Source organism: Rana temporaria, chromosome 8 (assembly GCF_905171775.1).
Source record: "Rana temporaria chromosome 8, aRanTem1.1, whole genome shotgun sequence".
Lineage (NCBI taxonomy): Eukaryota > Metazoa > Chordata > Amphibia > Anura > Ranidae > Rana > Rana temporaria.
In genome coordinates this window covers 25,869,511-25,891,830 of record NC_053496.1, presented here as the reverse complement: position 1 = coordinate 25,891,830, position 22,320 = coordinate 25,869,511, and positions in this window count along the sequence as shown.

Below are 22,320 nucleotides of genomic sequence, written 5' to 3'. Positions count from 1 at the left end.
TCAAGATAACAAACACAATAGCTTCATGGGGGGGAATTCCCTGTCAACACTAACTGTGTTGATAGGAAAAGTGAGCAATTTTCCTTTGATTCAGGAAAGAAAATCGCATCATATATGTCCTGCCTAAGTTACAGTGCCTTGAAAAAGTATTCATACTCCTTGACATTTTCCACATTTTGCATTGTTACAACCCAAAACCTAAATGTATTTTATTGGGATTTTATGTGATAGACTGTCATGGTCTTACCTCCTTGCAGGCTTCTTATCACTGACATGTGCTGGCAGCCATCTTGCTTCTTGGGGTTCTTATAAAACTTACCACACCCTGCGGCTCCTCCTTCCCACTGGGAGGAGCTGGATGCTCAGCAGATATATATGAGGGCTGCTGCAGCATTCCCTTGCTTGGGCCTCTCGTCTACACTCTCCTGTGATTGTGCTGCTTGCGCTTGGTTACCAACCCGGCTTCCACGGACTATCCTTCTGGCTCCTGATCCCCGGCTTCGTTCAGACTATCCTTCTGGCTCCTGATCCCCGGCTTCGTTTCTCTGACCACGGACTCCGGCTTGGCTGACTCCCATTCCTGGCTATCGACCCTGGCTCCGGTGGAAGACTCTGCTGACTGTTTGATCATCCGTTTGGACTTTAACCTTGCTGTTTGTTTTTTAATAAAGCCTTCCTATTTCATTTATCTGTTGTTGTACGTCTGATTCATGCTTCCGTGACATAGACCAACACAAAGTGGCACATAATTGTGAAGTGGAAAGAAAATGATTAATGGTTTTCCACTTTTCTTACAAATAAATATGTGAAAAATGTTGAATGCATTTGTATTCAGTCCCCTTTACTCTGATCCCCCTAACTAAAATATAGTGGGACCAATTACCTTCAGAAGTCCACCTGTGTGTAATTTCATGTCAGTATAAATACAGCTGTTCTGTGAAGCCCTCAGAGGTTTGTTAGAGAACCTTAGTGAACAAACATCATGAAGTCCAAGGAACACACCAGACAGGTCAGGGATAAAGTTGTGGAGAAGTTTAAAGCAGGGTTCGATTATAAAAACATATTCCAAGCTTTGAACATCTCACGGAGCACTGTTCAATCTATCATCCGAAAATGGAAAGAGTACAGCACGACGGAAAACCTACCAAGACATGGCCGACCACCTAAACTGACAGGCTGGGCAAGAAGAGCATTCATTAGAGAAGCAGCCAAGAGGCCCATGCTAACTCTGAAGGAGCTGCAGAGATCCGCAGCTCAGGTGGGAGAATCTGTCCACAGGACAACTATTGGTTGAGCACTCCACACATCTGACCTTTATGGAAAGTGGCAAGAAGAAAGCCATTGTTGAAAGAAAGCATAAGAAGTCCCATTTGCATTTTGGAAGAAGCCATGTGGGGGATACAGCAAACATGTGGAAAAAGGTGCTCTGGTCAGATGAGACCAAAATGTAACTATTTGTCCGAAAAGCAAAACGCTATGTGTGGAGGAAACCGAACACTGCACATCACCCTGAACACACCATCCCCACTGTGAAATATGGTGGTGGCAGCATCATGTTGGAGGGATGCTTTTCTTCAGCAGGGACAGGGAAGCTGGATGGACCTAAATACAGGACAATCTTAAAAGAAAACCTGTTAGAGTCTGCAAAAGACTTGAGACTGGGGCAGAGGTTCACCTACCAGCAGGACAACGACCCTAAACATACAGACAGAGCTACAATGGAATGGCTTAGATAGATCAAAGCATATTCATGTGTTAGAATGGCCCAGTCAAAGTCCAGACCTAAATCCAATTGAGAATATGTGCCAAGACATGAAAATTTCTGTTTGCAGACGCTCTCCATCCAATCTGACAGAGCTTGAGCGATTTTGCAAAGAAGAATGGGCAAACGTTTCACTCTCTAGATGTGCAAAGCTGGTAGAGACATCCCCAAAAAGACTTGCAGCTGTAATTGCAGAGAAAGGCGGTTCTACAAAGTATTGACTGAATACAAATGTACCCCACACTTTTCAGATAGAAAAAATTTGAAAACCATTTATCATTTCCTTCCACTTCACAATTATGTGCCACTTTGTGTTGGTCTATAACACAAAATCCTAATAAAAAATATTTATGTTTTTGGTTTATAACATGACAAAATGTGGACAATTTCAAGGAGTATGAATACTTGTGCTGATTTTTATGTTTTTGCTTTTAGCTGCACTTAGGCTTTAAGTGTTATACCGCGTACACACGATCATTTTTCAGCATGAAAAAAAACGTTGTTTTTCAGCATGTCTAAAAAACAAAGTTTTCCCAACTTCATCATTAAAACGATGTTGCCTACACACCATCGTTTTTAAAAAATGATCTAGCAAAGCGCGGAGACGTACAACACGTACGACGGCACTTTAAAGGGAAAGTTCCATTCGGATGGCGCCACCCTTTGGGCTGCTTTAGCTGATTCCGTGTTAGTAAAAGACGATTTGCGCTTTTTTGTCTGTTACAGCGTGATGAATGTGCTTACTCCATTATGAATGGTAGTTTTACCATAACGAGCGCTCCAGTCTCATAACTTGCTTCTGAGCATGCGCAGGTTTTTTTTCGTCGTTTTAGCCCACACACGATCATTTTTTACAACCCGAAAAACGACATAGTTTAAAACGACGTTAAAAAATGCAGCATGTTCGAATTTTTTTTTTTTTTACGTTTTTCAGAACCTGAAAAATGATGTGAAGCCTACACACAATCATTTTAAATGACGTTATTGAAAAACAACGCTTTTTTCATGCTGAAAAATGATCGTGTGTGCATTAGGGTCAAGGGCATGGACAAATTTAATATGTTTGTTTTTGCCACATAAAACTTTGATCTGAGAAATAGAGCTGCTCTTCCAATGCCGAAAATCAACCTACAAATTTTTTTTTGAGAGTAGAACACGATTTATAAAATTTCCTCCGTAGAACATCACACGGCAATTTAAAAGATACCAGGAACAGCCGCTCCAGTGTGTAATAAATATATAGCAATATTGCGTCCGCCTATAATTTGCTTAGCATCGATTCTCACAGCCCAATTTCACAACTCAATGATTTATTCAGGAATATATGAATCCTATAAAGTGATGTATAGCGGCTGAAGTCAAACAATGACATATTTGTGTGTGTGTGTGTGTGTGTGTGTGTGTAAGTACTTAACCCCTCGCTCTCGGGGTCAGAGGTCGGGGCAGGGGTGTGAAATTGCTGTCTTCACCTATTTGATCAACAGCTGTCTTTCACAGAACTGGACGAGTACAGAGTATATTCTCAAACCCTTCTCCAGAGGGGTGTCACGGAATGCGATATCACATCCAGCGCCAGCCAGGTTCCCAGTTATTATCTATCCACAGGATTTCCCAACCTCTCACTTAAAGGAAAATGTGCTGAGAGAAATTCATTGGCTTCCATTGTGAACCGTCTCCTATAAATTCGATCTGCCTGCCTGTCTAGGGCTTCATTACTTTCTGCAGCACTGACTTGATGTAGGATTAAAAAAAAAAAAAAAAAAAAAAAGGTGTTGGGGAGGACTCCTTTCCTTGTGTTTCTGCGAGTAGGGCAGCTCGTTAAAATGGCTTGCCTACATGCAGAATGCAGGTCACAATAGTGTGAGCCTTGACTTAATAATGTTTAGTTATTATGCATTTATAAAAACCTTTATCATAAAAGAAAAAAAAAAATCTGTAACTGCATAGCTACCCTGGCGGTATGATTATGTCAGATTTTTGCGACTCAAAGCGGTGCAATTGTTTTGTAATTGCATATTGTAGGCCTGCAATTCTTAGTAATAACACACTTAAATCTGTCCAAAACAAGAGTTTAGTAGACATCCCGGGTACGATAAAGTTTTGAAACACTAAATCATAAATTATAATAAATAATTATAAAAAAAATAATAATATAATACAATTAATTTCCCCATGATTCACTATCGCTCAATTCTGCATGTGTTCTAATTTACTATCGCTGTTTTCTAAAACCACTTTTGACGTAAAGGGACACTTTTTGGTTGTCATGGACAATCTCAAGTTTCCAGGCAGAAAGAACAGTATTTATAATATAAGTGCATGCAGGACACTGGACAAAGCATGAGGGACAAAAGAGAGGTGCAATGATTTCATACAATAATGTAATCTGTAAGATTACAGTGTACTGTATGCGTTATGTTATGTGTACTTTTTGACTTTGCCGCCAGGCTCTGCCCCTGTGCGTTGCGACGCTTGCAGGGAACAGAGCGTGGCACACAGAGGCATTGGGCGGAGGACACAGCCCACGGACACAGCAGGGGGACATCGCAGGATCCTGGGGACAAGGTTAAGTATACTGCACCAGGATCCTGCAATGCAATCCCAAGTGTGGCTCGGGGTTACTGCTAATGGTACTGAAATTTAACCCCGAGCCACACTCGGGAAAACCACAAGGGAGTTTAAATGAGCAGTGATAAGTAGAGTTTGGCTTTAAATTGTTAGTCATTTATGTAACGTCCATTTAAATCTACATGTCCATCTAACACTACCCTCTTTAAAGCGGAGTTCCGGCCACAATTTCACTTTTTATATATAAATACCCCTGTAATACACAAGCTTAATGTATTCTAGTAAAGTTAGTCTGTAAACTAAGGTCCGTTTTGTTAGGTTCTTACAGCATTTAGACACTTTATAAAATAGAAATTGACTGGGGCCATCTTAAGTGTGGGCATCATGAAGCCAGACTGTATGACTTCCTGGATTTCAGCCTTGCAGATCTCGCACAAGCAGTGTAATAGGTTTCAGATCAGGTTTCAGCACCTGTACTGTCCAAGTCACATGATTCTTTGAGACTGGGGAGTGCACAGACTCCTGGAAAGTTACACCCACTACATTCCCAGGAGTCTGTGCGGTGTAGGTTAGGAAGCTTAAGCACCTAGGTGCAGGAAGTGGGAAGATTAACTATTCTGCCTAGCAACAACACTTTGAAGGCATCTAAAAAAAAAATGTTTTCTTAAAGGACTAATGACATTTTTTTAAAACTACTGATGTAATGTTATATTTATGGGTGGAACTCCACTTTAATGATTGACAATGCTGCTGCCCAATGGTGGCTACATGTTTTCCTCTATTGACACAGTGGAGGAGTGAATGTAGTCACCCTAAGACAGGAAGTGTGTTACTGGCCAAACACCAGATAAAAAACAAAGGAATAAAAACTTGAAAAAAAAAAGAAAAGAAAACCAAGGCAGACACCACATCCAATGATTAGTAGGCTACACCATGTTACATTTTTGTTTTTGGGGTTTAGTTACGCCTTAAAGTGGTTGTAAACCCTTTTTACTACAGGCTAATGAGGCTTATCTGTAGCTACTGTGGATATCGCCTAAACCTGCATGGTTTAGAAGATATCCCCTGTATCAGCATGTGCTGACGTCATCGGCACATGCGCACTGAAGCAACGGCTCATTTGTGCCATTGCGTCAGCTGACGTGCCGTTACCGGCAGCTCCCACGCGCATGTGCGGGGGCGATGTCATCATGGCTCTGGCCAATCACAGTGCCGGAGCCCGCGATACCTGGAAGTAAATCCGGGAGACATGCCGTCAGTTAAAGCGGTGTGCCGGGACCGCTGCGGGGGCTTCGATCTAAGGTAAGTATGTTTTCTCCTCGCAGGTTTACAACCTCTTTAAGTTGTAACTATATACATACATGGGGGCATGATTATTTGCTCGCTGCATATGCAGCTTCCGCTTCCTCCCTTGTCTTAGTGGCACTTCCAACTGAAAACAATAGATTCTTTGGAGTAAAGATTGAAAAACCCACAATGCACCTGTGAGGTTTGCTGTAGTTGTGATGATAAACACAGATTTTTTTTTCCTTCATGGCAGGGTAGATGTACATTATTTTTATTAAAAAAAAAATGGATTCTTGCAAGGTGTAAATTATAATAATAGTTCCACGCTCAGCACAGCTGCCACATTTTACAAATAAACAGTTGGTAATTGATGCATAGCTTTGCCATTTTAAAACTGTAACATGCCTCCGTCACTGGGTCACTGATGGGAAAGAGGATTGATGATGTTGGATGCAGTTACATACATTGAGGGGAAAAAAGTATTTGATCCCCTGCTGATTTCGTACGTTTGCCCACTGACAAAGAAACGATCAGTCTATAATTCTAATGGTCGGTTTATTTTAACAGTGAGAGACAGAACAACAACAAAGAATTCAAGAAAAATGAATTACAAAAAAGTTATAAATTGATTTGCATTTTAATGAATGAAATAAGTGTAACATGAGTGACTTTTGGGCACAAATTGAGCCAGGAGATGGGGTGGCAAGTGAATCATAATTCATGTATTACATGAGATGGGACATTAATAATAATTCATGTTTGCAGGATGTCTTGAGATATCACAACTTGTTGGCTTATTCAATGTGGGGACACATTCTGTTGAAAGGTGTTAATTGCATCTACTCCTAGACATTTCATTGTCCATTGTGTAAAGGTGTGACTGCCTGTCTGTCGGAGACAGAATGTCTGTCTAACGATGTGGATTGAAGAGATCATTGTGTGATGGTGTTTTGTTTGAGTTCTGTTAATGAAGGAATGTGCAGTGATTAGGTCAGGATAATTATAGCCCGGCGCCGAGATGTCTAGAATGTTTAGTAATTAGCTCATAGAATGTGATTGAAGCCCCCACGGTGTGATGTGTGGGTGGGGAGTTGATTGTTCCTTTCATGCCTTGTACTGTATATAAGACTGAAAGTTACCATTAAAGTTGTCTTCATTTTGAAACCAGTACCAGAGCTGTGTGAGTCTCGGTTATTCTGGCAAATGGGATGGATCGGGGTCCTGTGGGTTGGAGTGTCGATAAGCTGTCTTGGATGGGATGGAAGGTCGTAAACGGGGGTGGCCGTTACAAGAAGTGTTTGATCCTCTTCGTAAAACATGACTTAGTACTTGGTGGCAAAAGCCTTGTTGGCAATCACAGAGGTCAGGCATTTCTTGTAGTTGGCCACCAGGTTTGCACACATCTCAGGAGGGATTTAGTCCTACTTCAAGTCATTAAGGTTTAAAGGCTGACGTTTAGCAACTCGAACCCATTAGCTCCCTCCACATATTTTCTATGGGATTAAGGTCTGGATACTGGCTAGGCCACTCCAGGACTTTAATGTCCTTCTTCTTGAAGGACATTACGCTGGACAGACTGGTGCCGGTCAGATAGGCACAGACACATGTGAGTGTAAATTTTATATGTTTTTTGAATAAACCTGCAACTTTTTGGACATATTACACCATATATGGCTTTTTATTTTAAGTACCATATTGGGGAGAGAAAGCAGCAGAAGTGCTGTGGAAAAAGGATAAATACCTTTGGCTGATACCGTTATAGGCATTTTGGTCTGAACCCTATTGGGGAAAGGAAACATCCCTGGCGGATATCGTTACAGGCATTAATAACATCTTGGTCTGGTGAGCGCATATTTTGTAAAAAGGTGGTGGTGACACAACGGGTGAAAAGTCACGGATATTTGATTGATCTCCTTATGGAAATCCTAGTGGAATTTGCATCTAATTTCATTTAAAGAGAAATGGACTGTTTTTTGGCACTTTTATTCATTGATTGTTATAATGCCTTCTATGGGCTGGATCACATTGTTTGAGCACATTGGTTATTTATTTATTCACTTATTATTGATTAATTAATTTATTTATAAGAGCTGTAGGTGTATTGCATTATATATTTTTTTCAAGGAATCAGCGCAGTAATATGTGTATATACATATAAAAACTATTTTCCACACATTTTTTCACTCCTTTCAGAGGTGTTTACTAAAACTGCAGCAGATCACTATTTCAAAATTATAGATGAGCGCCGGTGACACAAATATACACACACTCATTTCGCCAGGGCGCCGTGTGGCGTGGTCACCCTAAAAGGTGGGTGCTACACTGGAAGAAGACCCAGACCAATGGCGTCTGTCTCAAAAACCCTCCCCCAGCATGCACAGCAAGGAAAACTCCTCCTGATTGGCTGCTGGGGAAAAACACCCAAACCTCGACTCCACTGCTGCCACCTGTCATCCTGGGGTGAGCTCAGCACCCCAGAAGCAACAGAATTAGCCCACAGCACAGTCTAGCTGAGACAGAGACCCAAATTTGAACAAATCAGACTGGTCAGAGCTACTTAGCTCTCTGACCCCCTCTAAATTTAAACTAGCACAGGTTCTTAGAAGTAACCAGGAGCTACAATAGGAATCAGTGAATTGCAGCTTACGTAATTTTTTAAAGACATGCTAAGCTTTCTGAAGATAACAAGATAATTATATATACTTAAAGTGTAGCTAGAGGAAACGTGTATTTGGCTTCAAAACCAGCAGGGAAGATTTAGAACCTGGAACACATTTTTATTGCCGTGTGTCCCCAGCTAGAAAGATTCACCCCTAATTTTGTCCTGGTGACCATCATCACAGGGCGGAAATGGAAAGTAAATCCAAAATTTTCAGAGGCCACCAGAACAGGAATAGAGTGGAAATCTTCCAGTGGGGACACTTGTCCTGGTAACAACTGTCATTTCCCTCATTTTAGAGAGATTTCCACTAATTTCCTGTTGCATCTATAGGACAGTAAGTGAAGAGAAATCTCCTCCATGGGATGAGGTGGCAAAAAAAAAACTGTTCTATCCAAAAATTACAGAATTTGGCTTTAGATATACTTTAAATGTATATTCCAGTCAAACAATTTCAGTGGTAGGTCCACTTTAAAAGAAATCGGAGGTCATGGCATGCACTTTAATTTGATATCAGCATCATGTATAAGAAATAGTGCAGCGCAATATAAATACAATTAAACTAAAGTGCAAAACACAGTTGTTATACCGATAACAAATTAATCATGAATGGTGCATTAATAATGCAAAAAGTCCAAAAAGTGAAAAATTCCAAAGGAATAGGGTGACAACCACTCCAAATCTTCACCAGTGACTTTAACTTTAAATAAGTGATCCCTCCACCGTTAAGAATGGCTACTCTCACCTTAAGGTATGGACCCCTGTTTTACCAGGCAGTCATACCAGGAGAAATCGATAGACAGATTGGTACACTATGTGGATAGCAAACTTCTTAGGCTTGGCAGCATTTAGATCGAGGATAAGAGAAAAAACAGATCTAAGTGCTCTCTGCTTTAAAAACGACTTAGGTTTATTAAAAAGACATTAACAGGCTACTCACATTAGCCCAAAAGGCAAAACGGCAGAAAGGAAATACGCACATGTGTCTTCTCAGAGATGGCAGCAAGCGACTTCAGGCTCCTTCCCCCGTACGCGTTACGTTGTTACTGAGCATGCATGCTCAGTATCAAGTCGACGCATGCTCGGAAGCATTGAACTTCAGTTTTCTCGGCTCATCGTAGCGTTTTACGTCACCGCGTTTCGAACGGTCGGAATTTAGTCCGATAGTGTGTAGGCAAGACTGATGAAAGTCAGCTTCATCAGAATTTAGACGGAAAATTCCATCGGAAATTCGAAAGTGTGTACGCGGCATTAGTTTAACTTTTCATTTTTTCTGAACAGGTGAACATTTTAAGCACAGATGCAACCAAAAAGCATTGCTGGTTCACTGACCAATGAAGTTTCTTTCCCACTTTAAATCTGCACAATAGTGCAGCTTGGATGTCAATTGATTTTAAAACTTAGTAAAATCGGAAACAGGTTCCCATTTTAACTGTGTTTCTAATTCTTTAATTTACATTTAGGAGAATTACAAAAAAAATTCAGGAAAGAAAATAATATTTGAATGAAGTCCTGTCTGAAAGACCAATTAGAAGCTTATTAATGATTGTTCCAGAATGTTTTTGTTGCTTCTTCCTATCAGGATAATCTTTGTGCACATTTCCTCATCATGAAACAACGGGAAGCATATCCACCAGTGAATACATCTTTGGTTATAACAGCAATATTAATATTCAACAGTTTTCCACAGCACAACTGTTTTCTTACGTTTCTCCTTTTTCTTCCATCTATGATTCATTTTCCTTGCTGTTCATATTTGTCAATTTTTTTTTAATGACCTTCAAAAATGTCATGCAATCAGTGAAAGAAGGCGCCGCTCCCCCAATCAGCCAGTGTGACACAACAACAAGGAACGGCCTCAGCCTACATGTCTCTGGTAAGAAACTACCCCTGATGAATTTTGTGTCACCCAACAGGGTCTAGTCATAGGGTTGGAGTCTGGAATGTCACTTACATGAAATCCCATAACCCTGGGAAGCAGTGATGGCTGGTGGTAATTTTTTCTTTTGGGGGGCGCAGAAAACAGTGCAGCGGACACCCCCCCCCCCTCGTTGGGTCAGTCAGCCGGTGCACTTTCCCCATCCATGGCGGACAATCACAGACGGCTTCCGCGGCTCTCCTCCGCAGGCATCATGAGCAGCTTCTCCTTCCCCTGTTCATCTCCTCCTCGGGACCCAATCAGAAGGCTTCTCCTTTCGGCCAATCGGGAAATGGGTCCCAGACCCGAGAGGCGATTCAGTGTAAGAATAGGGAATATTCGCTATTCTCACAGAACCTGGGTTGGCTCTGAAAGCATTCTCAGTGCCCCCAGCCCGTCCTATTTTTAAGCCTAGGCTCTAATCAGTGCTTCAAAAAACCAAACACCCACCCCCCCCCGCATTGGAAGTCATGCGTCCTGCATCCTGAAAGGGGCCGGACGCATGGATATGAGTGAGGCGGCGATGGATAGGGGAGGCGGTGCCCGTGCTCCCTTAATGGACAGGCTGGGAAGGTAAATATTCAATATGTTCCTTTACAGGAATTTCAGGTTGGTTGCAAATTGTGAACCAAGGGTCACATCAAGGAGGGGTGGGGTAGAACAAGCGACATTAAGTTAGGCAATAGGTAGGGTAACAGGATCACTTTAATCTCTTGCCAACCGCATATATGCAATGTGAGGAAATAGCTCAGTAGCGGGTTGTGCTTGACCCCCTGGACGAGTCAGACTATAAGCATGCACTTATGTATCCACAGTGTCCTGAGGTCAAGTGCGGAGAGTGTGCTCACTGTGTGCTTCCAGCACACTGACCAAGCTGTAACCTATAGCTTCCGGTCATGGCTCTTGTTGTCTCACAATCATGTGACTGCTGTAAGAGCCAATCCCAGTGGTCACATGATAGAGAAGCCGTTCAACTTCCCTATCATGTAACCACCCTGAGGCGATTCAGTTTACATGTTGTGCGCTATACAAGTTTTTCACTCACTCACTCACCCAAAGGGATTAAAATATAGCTGTTTTTCTCTTAAAGTATAAGTATTTTTAAACCCAGATGCATTGTTACCCTCTTGGGATAGGGCACACCACTAATAATTTATTTAGGAAATGCGATTTTAAACAATCTCTAAAATATATTTTATTCTAGTTCACGTGACAACTTTCTTCTCTGCTCTGTACTGTACAGCATGGGGTTAATCTCCAGAGCATTATGTTCTGGATATGTTGGGGCATAAACTGCCTCCACATGCTGTTTACACTGTTGATTCTGCTGGTCTGGCATGCTGCATTATGATCCCTGGAGCAGCTGCTTTCAAAAATTAAGATTTTCCCGCAGGCACTGCTGCCATTTATGTGGGGGGGGGGGGTGAAGCCCTATAGCAAATCCTGAGTACATTTGGCTTGTGACTGAGCATGCATACTGGAGGTGGCAAAACTGCGTAATCGAATAAAGACTTCGAAAGACTATCAGGGTTAACAGTTATTTTATCAGATTATTATGGCTGCTTTATTAGTTTTTCATTTTTAGGTTTACAGCCACATGAAAGAGCCTGTCATATTAGTTCCATAATTTTGGGGCAAATGTGGTGGTAATGCTTGGCGAGTGGAAGGCCATCTATTTCCCCAATTGCTTTGGCCATGAGGTGAAAAAATAGGTTCACTTAACCTCCACCTTGTCCAACAGCACTTCACAGTCACAGGAGTACACATACTGTTGCTCTCCTGTGACCCCAAATCAGCCAATAGCAGGCTCTGAAAGGATCCTAACAATATCATTGTGATTCACAAAGCTGCCTGGTTGACAGCTGGCCCCGCCTCTCAATTTTCAGCTGAGAGACAAAACTAGATGTGCCTGTCCCCTCCCCTCCCCTACCTGGTACCTATAGAGTAAGGTGACCAGATTTTTTAAATTAAATCTGGGGACATATATTTTTTTTTTTTACTAGTAATGACGGCAATCAGCAGCAATCGGTGACTCCACCACTGCCGCCGCCCGCCTCACAGCCGGTCAAGTTTTACTCTCTGGGCCCTGGCTACTACTGGGTGGGGAGTGGAGGAAGATCACTCCGCCAGGGAAGGCAAGAAGATAACCAGGCTGGCGGCTGGCCAAGGCAGAAGAACATGAGCGGAGCTGAATGGGCATGCACCCGAAACTGAAGAAATAGTCACTTTGCTCCAACCAGCACATGATCATCAGAAAGGGGCACAGATAATGGAAAAAAAAATACACTCCTAATCTAGTAAGAGCGGCAAAGCTGGGGGGTGCAAAATCAAGATTTTTTTTTTCTGCACTGACTGTCTTTGAAATTGCCCCAGCCCCTGTTCAAATCCAATCTGGGGACAAAACCAGGGACAGACTTGGTCCGGGGACAGTGTCCTTAATCTGAGGACTGTCCCCGGAAACCGGGGATGTCTGGTCACCCTAATATAGAGCCCTAAATAAAATAAAAAAACAAGCTGGAATTAACGTGCAAGATTGTGGACCCCATCCTGTCAAGAAAATAAACCACAGGGAAGATCCCCTTTCTACTCAGTCCAGGGCTGTCAAATACTCTCATATTTTTTGGGGCAATTTCTATTAACATACGTCCATGTGTACATAGGAAGAGCAGCGTTAATTGATTTTTCCCAAGAGACTACGGAGGGAGGGGATCGGGAATTCCAACTTAATATGATCTCTCTTCTAGCATAGTATAACAAAAAGAGCAGTTTGGTGTATCTAGACCTTTGGTCGTCATCGTGAATACGTAGGAGCAACAGCTCTGGAGTAGTCGGGAGGGTCAACTGAAGGCGAAAGTTTATAAGCTTGACCACCTCTATCCAGAAGCGGGCTGCTCCATGACAACTCCAGAACTTATGCATATAGGTTCCAACATTCCCCTTACAATGGGTGCAATCCGCTGACCTCTCAGGATAGATATTATGCAGCCTCTGGGGCTTATAGTATATCCTGTGTAGGAATTTTACTTGGATTAACCTATCCCTAGAAGAAATTAACACCTGAGCACTCTCCCCCAGACAGTCCTCCCAGTCAAGTCCAGGTATGTCAGCCTTCCATCTCTCCCAAAGATGGTCCATCTTAGGAGAATCAACACCCAGTAAGTCGAAGTATAGGGCAGATAGAGGTTTGAACAAATGGTATTGGGCCAGCAGTTCTCCTATAGGTTCCATAGCCTGACTTGGGATAGCAGAGAACTGAGCTCGCACAGCATGGTGCTACTGGAAATACTGGAAAACCATCCAGCCCAGCAGATGAAATTAATGTTTTCTTTTAGTAATCCCACATGCAATACTTCCCCTATTAAATACATGGAATTCAGTTCTAAGGGCCAGATCCACAGCCGCCGAGCGCAACTTAACTTTTCAGAGTTAAGTTACACTGCCGCAAATCTCCCAAGTTAGGTTCCGATCCACAAAGCACTTACCTGGAAATTTGCAGCGGTGTAACTTAACTCCGTCCGGCGCAAGGTGTTCCTAATACAAATGGGCGATTCCCATTTAAATTAGGCGCGCTCCCGCACCGGACGTACTGCGCATGCTCTGTCGGGTAACTTACCCGACGTGCATTGCGCTAACTGATGTCGCTCCGACGTCATTTGCTTAGACGTTAACGTAAATGGCGTCCAGCGCCATTCACGAACGTCTTACGCAAACGACGTAGAGTTGAAAATTTCGACGCGGGAACGACGGCCATACTTAATAGGGCTTAGTCAAATAGGACTCAGCCCTATTTTTACGCGGCGTAACTCGACGTAAACGACGTAGATTTAGCGCGACGGGCCCGTCGGAACGTTCGTGGATCGCCGTAAGTGATTCTGTGGATCAGTTCCATAGATAGAAACAGGGATACGCCGGCGTATCAGTAGATACGCCGGCGTATCCCTTTTGTGGATTACCCCCAAAGGTCTTAAAAAATTAAGCCCCCCCAACACCTATGCTGCCTAACCTATGTAAACAGATGTATATACCTACCTATTTTCAGCCTGCTCCACTCACATGATTTGGCTCTGCTGTGTCAGTCAGCAGTGGTCGTAGGGGAGAGGAGGGAGCAGTGACAAGGACTTGGACATGGGAGCCTAGAGGAGACATCACAGCTTCCTAAGTTCCTAACAATCGTGGTCTCTCCTCTTTGCTGCAGCCATTTCTGGCTGGCGCATGAGATCACATAGCCGGCCCAACAAAAATAGGTGAAAGTGTATGCATCTTTTTTACACAAGTTAGTCAGTATAGGTGTTAGGAGGGAGGAGGGTACTTTTTTAAGACCAGTTAGGTTTAGGCTGGAATTCTACCATGTCAAATTACTGTTGAATCAGCTGAAATTCAAACCACGAGTGGCCCTTCAAGCACCACCATGTTGGTTGGATAAACAATCATTCGGACAGTGACTGCATCCTATCAGATGAAATCACTGTTTCACTATTCACACAGTCACGTTACAAAAGTTGGCAGTGAGTCGTGTAGGGCTACCTTTATATGGCTACCTTTAGCCTCGAAAGTATTTTGTTGAAAAAACTTGGTGTGAGAGAGAAGAATATTGAGTCACAGCCATTGTGGGACTTTATTGAAAACCCCAGTGCCGGCCCAAGACATTGTGCTGCCTGGGACCAAGAATGAAATGCTGCCCCTCCCCCCCCCCAAAAAATCACGTCATGGCTCTATACATGTATAAAGAGGACCTGTCATGGCTCTATTCATGTGATAAAGACAAAATTGCTTAAGGAAAGCAACCAATGGTCGGACTTTATAGGCAGCACAGACAGGAATAGTAAAAAATATATAATTTTATTACAAAGTAGTTACATAAAACAACATTAAAAAGAAAACCATACAAGATGTCAGGTATGTATGTTGCCTATAAATGTCCCCTGTGCGTCTACGCATTTCGCCATGAGGCTTCTTCAGGACAGACAAGAGAGGAAAATAGTCAAAGTCATCCGAACCACATAGGCATAGATATATCCTGTACACAGGCTGTCTCTCCCGGGGGCAAACGCTGCTATCCAATCTGCCATAATGAGTAATAACATTGTACCAGGGACACGCACGGGGACAGGGTGGTATTAGGATCATAAGAATTTGTGGGTCGAGTAGGAAAGAGCGGCAATGCAGAGGGCTGGAGAGGCGGAGTTCTGATCGGAGCCGAGAGCTAGGGGGAACAGATTCCGACGGGCAACCATTCTCGGCACAACAGGTTCCTCAGAGGGAGCGGCGCCTGCCTTTCTCACTCGCAGACTGCTCCCCTCCGGCTGTGAGTGTCCTCACAGGCAGAGGAGTGGGCTGTCTTGCGGGCGGCAGAATGCTGCCCCCCTAAAAGTGCTGCCTGGTACCCATGGTACCACCCGGTCCCATCATAGGGCCGGCCCTGGTAAACCCCAACAGTTTCTAACAAGGCAGAGGTAGGGTGTCCTTTTCTAAACCCTAATAGAAGAGATCGGAGAACATTTGCTGAGGATTGGAAGATTACAGTTCATGGATTTCTGAAAGGTAAAGTTGACAATTTTGGAAATAGGGCTAAAAAGTGAAGAAGTTTTGTTTTAATGAAGAGGACCTATCACGATGACAGAGATTCTATCTAAATGGCATGGGATATTGAGTTATATGCTGTCATTTGCCTCTGTCATGGTCAGACTGCTCTAGGTGTGGCTACAGATTGAAAAATTTGGTTTGCATGTCTGTCTGCAGAAGATGGAGGAGCAGAATAGTAAATTATGTCATTTTTATTTAATAATGCTGCACAGTGAAGGAAATTATTCGCAAAGACTCTTTGTCACAAAGACGGGTCCTGACCTTGTGTCATGGTGGCACAGTTAGCCGCACAGTCCCCGTGGGTTAATTGCCAGGTCACTCTGCAATGCTCTCCAAAAAAGCAACCGGAAGAAAAGCCCTATATCTAGGCAAGAGTTTCTTTTTATTATTGTTTGCAGAGAATACCATACCTATTAAAGAACTCCAGGCAAAACAACATCCAGTAATAAAAACATCAAATGGAAAGCTATTTACTTTAGTCTGCCATTTATTTCTGCATCCACTGTATGGGTGAAAAGGTGATGCTTTGCCGATTGTGGGGCCTGTAGACCGTACATTCAGGTTTCTAAATGAGGCTCATACAGTATTTCTAGCACTTCACATTGAATGTGACCTATACTCAGGTGTTAAATTAGATCTAACCCAATCACTAAAATCGACTAAATCAGCTAAAGTTGTTTTTAGTCTTTTAACCACTTGCAAACCGCCCACCGTACATTTACTGCAGCTGGGGGGCCACTCTGCGCCAGATCACTTACCTAGTATGTGATCTGACACTTCTGGGTCTGGGGCACGCGCGCCCACTGTGATCACACATAGCAGGAGCCCAGCAGCGGGTACCGCGGACTCTATGTCCACCGTCACCCGCAGATTACACAGGACACAGGCAGAACGACAATCTGCCTATGTAAACAAGGTAGATTGTCGTTCTGTCAAAAGTGAAGGTATTGATCCTGTGTTTCTGCAAAGGAACACGCATCTGTGCCTTATCTTAGTCAAAGCACCTACCCCACAGTGAGTTAGCGCAGGCTAGGCATGCAGTTAACCCTGTTAACTATGTAGCAGAAAATATAAAAAATATGCAGCATAATACATTTTTGGCTAAACAGATGAAGAAATTCGATAAAAAAAAAAACAAAAAAAACTGGGTATGTTTTATAGCAGAAAGAGGAAAACATAATTTTTCTTAAAAATTGTCAGTTTTTTTTTGTTTATAGCGCAAAAATAATAAATTCACAAGGGGAGAGACTGCCACATGTAGCAAGCTTTCAGGAGGACAGCGCTGTGCTTAACCCTTCCTATCCTTTGCCTTGGGAGATCTTCGGGGCAGCCAGGTGGGCTGATAGTTTCTTCAGGCAGTAGAGCTGGGAGCAGTTCTACAGAGGAGAGGAGATACTCTTGTATGCAGCTTACAACGCATTGTGCTATTGTTTTAGCGGCTGAGAGCTCATAGTTCTCAAGAGACCTTTGCTTTTGATCTTTAAAGACTGTTGGAGGCCAGAATGGAGAATGGTTAAGGATTTTGTACATAGGAAGGAACTTGTTCCCATCCATTATTTCAGTCAAGTTGGGCATCCCATAACCACTGTACCCAGTAGTGTATTTTGTTTTTTTGCTGCCTTAGGCCTGACTAAACTCGTGCACACCATAATTAAAAATATGACCCAACCCTTCCTGTCAAGGCCACACCCTTTCTGTTTAAGACCCGCCCTCGAGCAAGGACTCTAGTTCTGAGGGCCGGGGGGGGGGGGGCAAAGGAGTTCCTTAATTTGCATAATTTCCTCTCACTTCCTGTTTGGCTATGGGGCAGGAAGTGAAGGGAAATCTCTGCAATGGTACAGGGATGGTACAAAATAAACTGACAGGGGCTATAACCCTCCCTTACTCTATCCAAAATGAAAAAAAAAAAGTGTTGCCTATAGTTCTACTTTAAGCACAAATTTCTGACAATTTTATAGAGAGGACTAAGAAGATATAATCCTGCCAATGGTGCAGCAGAAAACATATAGCACAGGGAGGAAGGTTTGTGATCCAGGATGATAGAACAGTCAAAATAAGAATCAGCGCTAACCCCCCCCCGCCCAACAGTTGCCGGCCGGCCACCCACATACCGGAAGCCAGGGATGGACTGGCCATAGGGACTACAGGGAGTTTCCCGGTGGGCCGATGGCTCAGTGGGCCATTTTTAAAAGAAAGATGCTGCTTGGAGGACTTTTTTTAACGCCCTGGCAGCGCCCCAAAGCGAAAGCACTCAGGCTTTTTACACTGGGACTGCAGCGGAAGCGTTTTTCAGTCGCTTTACAGGTGCTATTTTTAGCCCAAAAGCGCCTAAAAAACGCCTCAGTGTAAAAAGGGGTCCTACACTCACCCCCTCTCTTTTACACTAACTCTCTTTTTTTTACACTCACCCCCCTCTATCACCCACCCCCTCTCACCCCCTTCCCCTCAACCCTCCCTCTCTCTCTCTCACCCTCTCATGATATACAATAATGGATGTAGGGGCCTTTTGGTGGGCGTGATTTTTCGGGGGGGTGGGGGCAGCATTTTATTGAATTAAAGTGGGCCGGTCTGAATGAAGTCCAGGGCCAAATTTTTGTCCCAGTCCAGCCCTGCCGGAAGCTGTGCGGCCGCTAGACTAATTAGCCTCTCAGCCCAGTCCGCCCCATAAGACTGGTGCTACACTAACAGCGTAGTGCAAGCCAGCGGGGGCTCTTTCCGTGCTGCCCTAGGCCTGGGCCTTGTTAAATAATAAAGCAATAAAATGCAAAGCAATAAAACCAAGCTCAAAGACTCTTTCTTGGATGCAAGTAAAAATTGCTTGGTGCCTGGCTGTGTGTATTCTAGCAACATTTCATATGTTGGTAGAATACCTCTTCCTCTATACCAACACTTTTGTCATTGCAGGTAAATAATGCATTCCAAGCAGAAGCAACATGCCGTCATTGAGTTTTTGATGCCAGCTTTCGGACATTTAAAGAAGGCTACAGAAAGTTTGAGACATTACCATTGACAAGAGCAATGTCATTGGTGATTCTGGTCAATTAGGTCATCTACATAAATGGACGCAGAATGCTGGATGAAATGTTGCTAGAATACACACAGCCAGGCACCAAGCAATTTTTACTTGCATCCAAGAAAGAGTCTTTGAGCTTGGTTTTATTGCTTTGCATTTTATTGCTTTATTATTTAACAAGGCCCAGGCCTAGGGCAGCACGGAAAGAGCCCCCGCTGGCTTGCACTACACTGTTAGTGTAGCACCAGTCTTATGGGGTGGACTGGGCTGAGAGGCTAATTAGTCTAGCGGCCGCACAGCTTCCGGCACGGCTGGACTGGGACAAAAATTTGGCCCTGGACTTCATCCAGACCGGCCCACTTTAATTCAATAAAATGCTGCCCCCACCCCCCCGAAAAATCACGCCCACCAAAAGGCCCCTACATCCATTATTGTAAATCATGAGAGGGTGACAGAGAGAGGGAGGGTTGAGGGAAAGGGGTGAGAGGGGGTGGGTGAGAGAGGGGGGTGAGTGTAAAAAAAAGAGAGTTAGTGTAAAAGAGAGGGGGTGAGTGTAGGACCCCTTTTTACACTGAGGCGTTTTTTAGGCGCTTTTGGGCTAAAAATAACACCTGTAAAGCGACTGAAAAACGCTTCCGCTGCAGTCCCAGTGTAAAAAGCCTGAGTGCTTTCGCTTTGGGGCGCTGCCAGGGCGTTAAAAAAAGTCCTCCAAGCAGCATCTTTCTTTTAAAAATGACCCACTGAGCCATCGGCCCACCGGGAAACTCCCTGTAGTCCCTATGGCCAGTCCATCCCTGGCTTCCGGTATGTGGGTGGCCGGCCGGCAACTGTTGGGCGGGGGGGGGTTAGCGCTGATTCTTATTTGCGACGGGTGTACGTACATTCGTGAATCGGCGTATCTTGCTCATTTACATATTCAACGTGAAAATCAAGGAAGCGCCACCTAGCGGCCAGCGTAATTATTGCAACCCAAGATACGACGGCGTAGGAGACTTACGCCGCTTGTATCTTGGCCAAATCTATGCGTAACTGATTCTATGAATCAGGCGCATAGATACGACGGCGGCCATTCGGACTTACGTATCTCCAGATACACCGTCGTAAGTCTTTGTCAATCTGGGCCATTGAATACAACCCCAAAATTGTAAGCTATCATGTGAATGTAATTAAAATAAGTAGAAAATCAAAGAGCACCAGGAAAGTCTTCTAAGTGAACTTTTTCCAAATTCAGACAATTTCAATGTATCTTGAATAACATTAACAGTCCATTCCTGTTGTGATATGAACCTATGTCAATTCTAGAATACATTTCGAAATTTTTCAACTTGGACTAAACAAAGTTTTTTAGTTTGATCAAGAATTCTTTACCAGAAAAAAAAAAAAACAATTACCCAGTTCTTTGCGCCGCGGAACAAAAGCTTAAATCAATAATCAATTCTCTGCTACTAATAAAAATGCACTTAAACTTTATGCGCGCGTGACCTTCTCAGTTGCCGGCCTGCCAGGGAAGAATATCAGACATTTACATGAAGAGAGGCATTGTGTATTCAGAACAGATACGACAGGCCTCTCCATTGTCCTCAATTCATTCCCAGATTCTCATTCTGCATATTTCCTGCCTATAGTGCTTCCAGGCCTAATCACAAGATACATGGCTCTGAGAGGGAATGACTCCTTTGAGGTGGGTAATTGGCTACCAAGTGATATTCCGCGGCGCCGTTCGGATTAATGGCACTTGTGTATCAAACGCTATGTGAAAAGAGGGTCTCACAAATAACACAACTACCTTGCTTGAAAACTATAAGGCAAAACTAATTATCCTACATTTATCTGAACAGAAGGCATCAGTTCTCAGTACATTTGTTGTTATTAAACGCTACAACTCCTACCACAGGGGTATTAAAGAGACACCCCGGCCAGGAAGTAAAGAGCTCTTCTTAAAAGGACTCTAAACCGACAGGAATATGTAGTCTGCCATTGCTGATGTACTTCTGAAAACAACCCTAAAGGCCAACTTCACACTCAATGTCCCTTTAAATAGTTAGTTTGGGATAAGCTGGCCTAACTTTAGATTTCCTGTACAAACAGGCATGCTTGCCTTGGCTAAATACAGTATAAAGTGCTGTGTTTTGGTAGTGGGACGGGTAACCTCTCTTCCCACGTCCGGAACAAAATAAGCAGGCTGATTGCTGCTCAGCTATTCACAGGAAGCTTTGTATTCTATGAATGCGCCCAAAGCCTCCTCTGATTGGCTGAGGTAAAGATCATGACGTCATCCACGCCGGCTTGCGCTACACTGTTAGTGTAGCACCAGTCTTATGGGGCAGACTGGGCTGAGAGGCAATTAGTCTAGCGCCCCCATAAAGCAGCCACACTGCTTCCGGTATGTGGGCGGCCGGGGGGGGGGACCACAAACCTTCCTCACTGTGCTATACGTTTTCTGCTGCACCATTAGCATGGTTATATCCTCTTAGTCCTTAGTTTTTGTGCTTAAAGTGGAGGTTCACCCAAAAAAAAATTTAAAGGTAGATTGGGCCTAATTACGGGAAGCAGAATCGGGTGTTTTGATTAAAATCAATGCAGTACTTACCTTTTTTGAGATAGATTTTCTCCCGCCGCTTCCGGGTATGGGCTGCGGGACTGGGCGTTCCTATTTGATTGACAGCCTTCCGACTGTCGCATACAGTGCGTCACCAGTTTCCGAAAGTAGCCGAGCGTCGGTGCGCAGGCGCCGTATAGCGCAGCACCGACGTTCGGCAACTAGTGACACTCTGTATGCGACCGTCGGAAGGCTGTCAATCAAATAGGAACGCCCAGTCCCGCAGCCCATACCCGGAAGCGGCGGGAGAACATCTATCTCAAAAAAGGTAAGTACTGCATTGATTTTAATCAAAACACCTGATTCTGCTCCCTGTAATTAGGCCCAATCTACTGTTAAAAATTTTTTTTCGGGTGAACTCCCGCTTTAAAGTAGAACTATAAGCAACACTTGTTTTTTTTTTTCATTTATAGAGTGAGGGAGGTTTATAGCCCCTGTCAACTTATTTTTTACCATCCCAGTCCCATTGCAGAGATTTCCCCTCACTTCCTGCCCCATAGCCAAACAGGAAGTGAGAGGAAATCTTTGCAAATTAAGGGAATCCATTGCCCCCCCCCCCCCCCCAGGTCCTCAGAACTAGTGTCCCCACTCAAAAAAATTAAACAGCAAGGGATGTGGCCTTGACAGAGAGGGGTGGGTCATATTCAAATTAGGGGGTACCTAAATACACTACTGACTAAACCCACAACTGTAAAATCAGACTGTATATGCAGTAAAACTTTCTTGTTATACTCACTGTGGAACCTAAGTAGTTAATCCTCTGCATTGTGTAAACAGGCTGTTTGATCCTGTCTTCTCTGATCCTCCCCTTCTTCCACTGTCGTCAATCCATCTGCTAATAGAACAGAGCTCTGCACATGCTCAGTTTGGTGTGTATTTCTAGAGGGGTTTTTTCTTTTAGAAGGGTGCATGTGTTCAGCACAGGGGCAAT